The 9,057-nt window shown below is 31.1% G+C and overlaps 1 protein-coding gene across 5 annotated transcripts in view; it reads left to right on the forward strand.

Annotated features, from left to right (window-relative positions):
* The window catches only part of RIMS1 (regulating synaptic membrane exocytosis 1), a 501,191-nt gene that overhangs the window by 391,247 nt on the left and 100,887 nt on the right, over positions 1 to 9,057 (forward strand). The window lies entirely within an intron of this gene.

The raw sequence follows: 9,057 nt of genomic DNA on the forward strand, positions 1-9,057 counted from the left end.
TTCTATTTCAAAATGAACAGTCCACATGACAGCTTTGTTTGTCCTAAAATATGTTTATAAAAGTAAATTTTGATTTGATGTATGAGTTAGATAAGATTTAGCATGTTCTATTTAAGATTGATTTTATTGTTGTTCTTAAGGCTATAGAATTATGTCATTTTATTCTTTTGATATTATTTGTTAAACTTTAGTTCCATCTCCCATGAAGATTAATGCTGACCACAGTCTATTACAATTGATTAAGCCCCTACTGCACTTAACTTCCTTCCCATTTTTTTTTTTTTATTTTTAACAAAGGGTGGTTTTCTGTTTAGAAAATAATTTGATAAACAGCTGATTGGTAAGAACAAATATTTCAAATGGTTTAGATTACTAGATACTGATACTCCTTCTTGAGGCACTTATAAAATAATTTTATTCATACACAGTTTCTGGGTACAGTTATCTACATTACTGATTTTGGAATGTATGCCGGGACAATTTGACTGTTTCACCGAAAGTATGGTTTTTTGGGTTTTTTTTTTTTGTTTTTTGTTTTTGTAAATCAAATATACTACTCTCTATTTATACCATAAAGGCAGTAGCTCTTAAAGGCTAACATATATGAAAAGACATGTTTACTCAATTTTTGAAAAGGTGTTTTAAAGTTTATTTTAAAAATTTAGAATGCTAGCCTGTTTGCTACATAGAGCCTGATTATGTTAAAGTAGATTTAGGGGAAAAACAAAGAGGTGATCACAATACAGGTTTTTGAGGTAGAGTACTTGAAAAAGTAGCCTTATAATTTAAGTAACTCTAATGGTATGTGATAATTGAAAGCAAAGACTTCCACAACATTTTTCTGGTTATATTTCAACACGATATCCCAGCATATCCCTTATGTATAGTAAGGCTGAAGACAGCTTATTTGGTTGTATAAAAATGGATTTCTGAAACCAACCAGTAACTTTTTTTGTGCTCAACTGGATCTTTTAAAGAAGTATTTAGAGATCATTCACAAACTAACAGTAAATGATGTGTTAGTTATGTTTTATATCTTCCATTGTTATATCACCTACCTAAAACTCCAGTGATATTCCTCCTCAGGAATATAGAAACAGGCCATTAGTCCTCTGTAAATAGTACAAAATGAAGAGGTGGATATAAAGCCTTATAAAATGTCTAAGAAGTATAGTCTCTACAAAACAACTAATTTTACTTTGGTGTATTTTAATGTAATTAATTTGAGAAGAAAGAAAGGATTACTTAAATTAGAATTTTCTTTCATGTGGAAAGTGTTACAGAATAGTTTCCATGGTGCAAACAAAGTGTAAAAATGGAGTTCATTTTTTATTTATCAGATAAAAAAATAAATTTCATTTTATCATATGAGACTTTATCATATGAACTTTCATTTTTGAAATGATAAAAATTTTTGTTATGAAAATTAAGTATGCTTTTAAATACTTTTCCAACAAAAATCACAATGGATTTGAGATGTTTTAATAAAATTGGTACTGAAATTTTATACAGCTCTTAAAAGGAAAGAAAAAATAATACAGAATATATTTTTCAAATGCCAAACATACTAATTTCCCAATGTTTTTGTTTCATTTTAAATCTTTAAATTGCTGTATTCATTCTTTCTTTGATTAATTTTAGTACCATATTTGGGAACTCATGGTTTTTCATTGCAATTTATCATGTCACATTATATGTTATGCATTTTAATTATTCATGCCATTGTGTTAATTCACATTTCCATGTCTAACTATAAATTTGCTGATTTCTTTCTTTTGTTTCCATCATTATGTGCATTTAATTCATTGAAGAACAAGAAAAATATAACTCTTCCACAAAAGGTAAATATTAACATAACTTTTTAACCATTTAATATTGTTACTTTTAAAAATAATAATATACAAGAGTTATATAATGGTATTTATTGAAATAATGAGCAAAATTAACAGGTAGCTATTTTCCTGAAATGACTTTGTAGTGTATTTGATATTAATTATTTCATATTCTATGTTTACATCAAAGAGATTACTTTAAAATTAATGTTTTTTTAAAAAAATTATTTAAAATTAATGTTTGTTTTTTTTTTAAATTTATCTGCACTGACAACTAGAAAACAACTCTCTTTGGAAAATGACATTTTCTTTGTTTGTTTGTTTGCATTCCCCTGCTCTCATAGATAAAAGATTTAATTCTTCTATTCAGGGTGATACCTGGTAAAAGTAGAAAATCTCTGGATTTTACTTTCCAGATAGCAGTAACCTTAGTGAATGTTCTGACCCTGGCTGCAGTCATACATCTGAGAAGCTGCTGCCTAAATGTTACTTTGGTTTGCCTCAATACTGTTAAAATACCCACTAATTTTATCTTTCTGAGAGTCATAGGAGAGGAAAACCATTCAGCACTTTTGGTCTTTGCACTTGAATTTCAAATAGGTTGCAGGATTCCCCCCACAGTCATATGCTGCCCACACCATTTTCTGTGCAGAGTTGCTGTTGGCCTGATGATTAACTATTTGAACATACGTTTTCAGCTTAATGTGATAAAGTTAATTATATTTAATAATTGTGTAATTCTGTATAATTTAATAAAAGTACATTTTCTCAATATTTGAAAGTGGACTAACGATTGAATTAATTTGTTGTCCATAGTAACAACAAATTAACGCAAAGCTAGTTCTGAAAATAGCATCATTCCTATTTTATGAATAAGGAAACAAGTTTAGAGAGATTATGACATTTGCCCAAACTGCTCTTCAGTAGTAGACTACAAACCCAGATCTTTTTACTTTTGACCTTTTCCACTACATGTTGGTGTATCCTATTTTAGTAAGTACAAATCCCAAATATATTATTTCTCACTCTTAGTGTATCTAGTTATGTGTTATGTATCTCAGTATTACAAAGAGAACATTTTCAGTTACATATATAATCTGTATTTATAAAAATGTATTTAACAATATTTATATTCAGGCACTATACATATATATTATTCTGTCATAGTGTCTGATATATTAGGCAATACATATATTAATTAAAAATTTAAAAATTCAATGAGATCAAGATGTTTTGGCCATAGATTTTGCATAGATTTCTAGCCATCCTGCATTTTTACGTCAGATATTGGAAACACAACATTAGATTCAGTAGTACAAGAATGACCAATGTAATTTTACTTAAGTGCGGAAGAATGTAGTTGGATTTGCAAGATAAATTTTAGTGTGCTAAAAGTATTAGATTCATATTAGACATGGCCATGACCTAATTCCTTTATCCAAAAGAAAGAAAAATATAATAATTCTTCATTTAGAGCTCTTTCCATATATATTACTAGGAAAAGCTGTACTTAGCTAAATAAAACAAAACAAAATCCATAAGTATAACGTAAAGTCTGCATGAAATATGCACATTTAGGGCCTCTCTGCAGAGCATGTCAATTTATGTTTTTATATAGTCAGTGTGTCCTGGCTGAGAGGTGTCATCACCCTTCCAAGCATTCCTTGGAAACAGGATGTAGAAATGCCTCACAGAATAGACCTCATTTTTAGAAACAACCAAAGAAGCACATCCCAAAATGCATTCAGCAAGGTATAGGTCAGAAAAAGGATGCTGCGCCTCTCCTTAGGGATTTAAGATGGCACACTTTAGCCACTGAACATGGCTCTCAAAACCTCGAAAGGATAGAAGCAAGCTCAAGAAATTTCATTAAAATCATATTTTAAGCTCACATAGACCAAAAGAAAGGAAAAGTTCACAGCATAGAAATCCCACTTCTGTGAGCTGAAGTTTATCTTTACTGGGATCTCTCTTATTAGAGAATTCAGGTTATCGTGAGTAAATCCCGGATAAATGAAGACCAGTATGCAAGATAAGGGGTTCATTAGTCACGGTTTGTTTTTGATTAACTGTAGATGAACTTGTAGGACAACCAGTGGTTCCAGTTTGTCAGGGACTGAGAGTTTTCCCAAGATGCAAGACTTTCAGTGCTAAAACTGGGACACTTCTAAGCAAACAAGAATGGTTGGTTACCCTATAGGGAACCAGTCTATTAATTTTCCAGCATATGTTTGTAAAGTCACATAAAGAGAAGTGTAAAATACTGAAAACATTACTAATGGTAGATAGGCTATATTGAGCACTTACTATATGTCAGTGACTCTACTAAAAGTGTTATATATTTATCTCATTATATTTTCACAACAACCTGAGATCTGACTATTACTATGCTTATTTTCCTGCTGAAAAGTTAAAAGTTAGATTAAAAACTTGGCCCCTTGTCAGTCAGTATTTCATTTTATAAATGGTAGAATAGGAAACGAGACAGAAATCCCTCTCCAGGGAACTTGTTCTCATCCACTTTGCTCTGTAGGCTCTTCAACATTCAGACAGCATTTACTGAGTACCTGCTTTGCATGCATCACCACATAATTATAGTAACACATATACAACTGCAAGGAAGGTTTTTTTCACCCCATTTTATTGAAATCGAGGGAAAGAGGTTAAGTTGAATGCCAAAGGTAACAAAGCTGCTGTGAGGCAAAACCAGATTTTGAATCCACAGCCCATGTTCTGTGCCCCACACAATGTTCCTGTAACAATCACCACTCAACACTGGGATTTTGGAGAGGCCCACTTAGTTTTTCCTCCCTTTCCTTATTGATTCAGTTTTGCATCTCTCAGTTAAACCTTCTACATTTGGCCTGCTCCTCCAATTGACATACAGATAACAAATCCTTTGGCTTGAAAGTTAGCAAAGTTGACAAAGATAACACATCCTTTGGCTTGAAAAGTTAACCAAGGAACTATAAATGTTCATAGTACTTTGTTTACATTTTAACTCCCTCTTTTATGTTGACAGCTTAAAGACCATATCATTTTAGTCTTCACAAACTGCTTTATAGGCCTATTTTAAATTATTCATTCTAAAAGTAAGCCAATTTTTCCCTCTCTGCTACATTTCTTGGACAGTTTTAAAGAGCCCATGAATGTAGTTTGGGGGCATCGAAATAATGATATAAGAAGATCAAAACTGAACCAGAAATTAAATGACTTCAAGGTGAGAAAAAATGTTATTGTCATAATAAATTTATGATTTATATGCCTTTAGATAGAATTTTTTAAATGCATTAAGTTCTTGGCTCTTGGGAGCAATTTTGAATCATAACAAAACACATCATATTATCTTTTCTACAAATATGAATTTCCTTTATCATAATGGTGTGTAATTTATACACATGGAAAATGAAAGGCAATTAAAGTAAGTAAATTATTTATAGGAACAAAATAAATAGCATTTTGGTCCTTTTTGCTTCTCTGTTTCACTAATAAAATATGTAATAATTATTGTAACTAGATCTTAGAGATTGTAACTAGATCATTAGGATTGTCTCTAATCAACTATATTTTTAAGTACCAGGTTTCTTTAATAAGTTCTCTAATAAGTTAACTTTGCTTTCCTTCTTTAAATGTCAGTAAGAACAGTTTGAATGCTAAGTTATGCAAACTATATTTTCCGCAAAACTTATGAGCATTAACTTTAGTGGAATTCAAGTAAAGAAGTGAAAAATATTAATTTTGGTAATTTTTTGTACAGTTGTATAAATAAAAATTAAGCACATTTCAATAGCGTACTGTGGTTGTGAAACACTCTAAGAACAAATTATGTACTCTTTTTAAAATAAGTAAACCAATTTTTGCATTTTTCAGAATCAGCATTCTTTTAACTGTCATTAAGTAGCAAAGGTCTCAGTTTTATTTACATTTTTATTATTAGTGGTAGATGCATATTGGGGCAGGTGAATCATTTTCTGTTATTGTGTGTTAAGATTTTGAAAATACAAGTTTCTTAATATTCCTGGGCGTTGCTTCTCCTGAAAACTTATTATGAATCTTTAAGAATATTTACTCATAATATTTGGAGCTCTATTAGGAAAAGTAATTTATCCATTTCTTTTTTTTTTTTTTTTTTTTTTTGCCATAATCTCATGAGCATATTGTCATTCTAGCCTTCTCTTTAAACTTCAGGAATCCAGAGGGTTAAGCAGATTGATTAGAAAAATTCAGAAGTAATGCTTTTGTCCCTGTTTTCCCATTTGGTGATTCAGATGTGTTTGTTTATAGTATCACAGGCTTTTAAAGCTTCAAAGGCTTTAACACATATTAACCAAGACGCAACTTAGAAGAGAGACCTAATTGAGGGAGAATGGATGTCTAACCATGAACGGGCTCTTTGATATATTTTCTCTGAAGTTGTATATGTTCCCCAAATATTGTAAAACACAGGAAAAGACTTTCAAAAATCAAATTTGAATTTAGCAGAATTGTGCCAATCAAGTCTTTCAGGATAGATTCTGGATCCATTAGTATTATTGGAGTAATGAAAAATTATGGCTAAATATTTTATATATCACTTGGTATAAACAACATGACTTCCTCTGTGATTGGTTTTGTTATCCCCCAAAGAAGGCTTAATTACACAGTTTGCTTTTTATGAAAATTGTATTTGAAGCGCATCTTATGGGAGATAGTGTTCACTCTCAAAACCTAAACATGCTTTTAAAAGCTGTTTAACTTTGTGTAACCCTAAAGGACAAGGTATATAACAAATTTTTTTATAAGAGCCTGACTTTCTTACTTGTCAATGACTAGTATTTTCAGTGACACTCTGGGAATTGGCAGTTTTTACACTGAGAAATTATGTCTGGAGTTGGACATCCTGAGCTTCAATTTAGATAGTTCAATGGGCATAAGTACGCTAAAACAGGAGATGGTCTTGTAGTTTTGGCTGCAGTGAGACTTGAGTGATTATATATACAAATTGCCTCTTTCGCCAATGCCAATGTTCAATTTCACTTATCTAAACATAGGAACTTTGCTTTAAAAGTCCATAAGGCAATGTGGTATTTTCACTTATGTGTTATTCACTTATTGCATTTTCTGTTTCTCATGCTGGTAGATGTATGTTTTATTGGTAGATGATGGGTAGATGTTTATTTTATTGGTAGATGCTGGGTAGATGTTCTTTTATTGTTTACATTATTATAACATAATCCTTAACATCCAAGAGAATTATATAAGACAAAAAGGGAGACTACTTGGAACATTTTTACACTTACAAGTTGAAAGGGGTCGTTTTATTCCAAGAAAATGTGCCCGAACTAGGGCATTTCTATGTAGTCAAAATATTTTAAACATTTAATCTTTATTTATAGTATATATATGTGTCAAAATGTGGAAGTTGGATATGCATTACATCAAAGTTTCTCACTATGTTTGCATGACTCCAAAAATAAGGATCAACATGAAAATAAAGCATTGCAGTTGGCCCACAGCATCCATGGTTTCCACGATGGTGGCTTCAACCAACCATGAATCAAAAATCTTTCAGGGAAAAAATGATTGGTTGCATCTGTACTGAATATGTACAGACTATTTTTTTTCTTGTCATTATTCTATAAACAATACAGTATAACAGATTTTTGAGATGTTTTTAAGTCATAAGCCATTTAATAATATGAAAGGGATAGATTTAGAAAAATGCATATAGGCACTGTTTGCATGACATTTTCCTTGTATTAGCTCTTATAAGTAACCTAGAGATGAAAGTATATGAGATGGGGTGCTTAGGTAATATACAGATACTATGCCATTTTATATAAGAAACTTGAGAATCCGTGAATTTTGGTACATGTGGTGGGGGGTTCCTGGAATCAATCCTGAACAGATATTTTTTAAATTGGGAAAAGAACATGATAGAAAATAGTGGTGTAAAATACAACTGGTGATTTTTTTTCCTCATAACACCTATAGTAAATTGGCAAATTTTAAAATGCTGGAAATTAGGTAATAAAGCAAGAGACAAAGTCATTGAGATTCCTATTTTTTGCAAGTAAGAAAAAATAAATATTTTAACAATACCCTATTGAAATACTATAGAATCATAGACTATAACTGCTGGAGGGTTCTCTGAGCAGTCTCTTCTTTTTACAGATAAAAACTCTGTAATGGAGGGATATATCAGGAATTGATCAAAGGAACATTGAGGAACTGATGAATGGTGATGGATCTAGGGCTGTAATCTATGCCTAGTAATTCCCATTCCTAGGTTCTTACTATTTTGCCACATTTATTCCAGGTATATGCAGAATGCTTATCCACATAAACAATTCCTGTTTCTCTGAAGTCTAAAAAAACTGTGAGCAGAGACTAGTATTGTATTTTTGAATTTTCAAATAAACCATCTTTCTTGATATATTTTAAGACATAGTTTATACCTTAAATATTTAAGATCTGATCTTCCTATTAAGTCTTGGTATAGTCTATACTGATTCAATTAGCTAAACGTTTTTCAGCTTTTCTTGTTAATCTCAGCTCTTTTTATTTTGCTGCAGTCAATAACTGAGACATAGGAGGTGTGTCATTTATATTCTTCAGTCTACCTGACAACTTCCAAATAAGCGGTCATTTATCACTGCCCTTCCTGAGAGATTACTGGAACAAGAATGGGACTGCACTATCATGGAACTCTCATTCTGTTGCTATGCAGCGAATAAGCAGAGACACTAATTTTTTCATTCATAAAATATGATAGCACATCTTAGTTAACTAGCCAGGCTTAAATATCCTGTCCAGATGTTTTCATGTGTCAACTTTGATACTTATATGAGCTGAACTTGTTAAAAAATAATTTTACATTAATATTTTAATATTATAAAACTTCTACTTATTTCTGTCCTTTTACAGTCATATTTCATCTAATGCTTGAAAATATTAGGAGGTTTACCAGTATATTAATATAAATTATTTTTTGCCTACAAACACAAACATTTGAAATTTCAAATTCATTTTAATTTCAAGGAGCATAGAGAGAAATGTGAAAGATTTAAGGAATTTTGAGATCCAAATTTATTTATTTATTTTTACTATTATTATTATACTTTAAGTTCTAGGGTACATGTGCATAACGTGCAAGTTTGTTACATATGTATACTTGTGCCATGTTGGTGTGCTGCACCCATCAACTCGTCAGCACCCATCAACTTGTCACTTACATCAGGTTTAA

Source organism: Mandrillus leucophaeus, unplaced genomic scaffold (assembly GCF_000951045.1).
Source record: "Mandrillus leucophaeus isolate KB7577 unplaced genomic scaffold, Mleu.le_1.0 Scaffold300, whole genome shotgun sequence".
Taxonomy (NCBI): Eukaryota; Metazoa; Chordata; class Mammalia; order Primates; family Cercopithecidae; genus Mandrillus; species Mandrillus leucophaeus.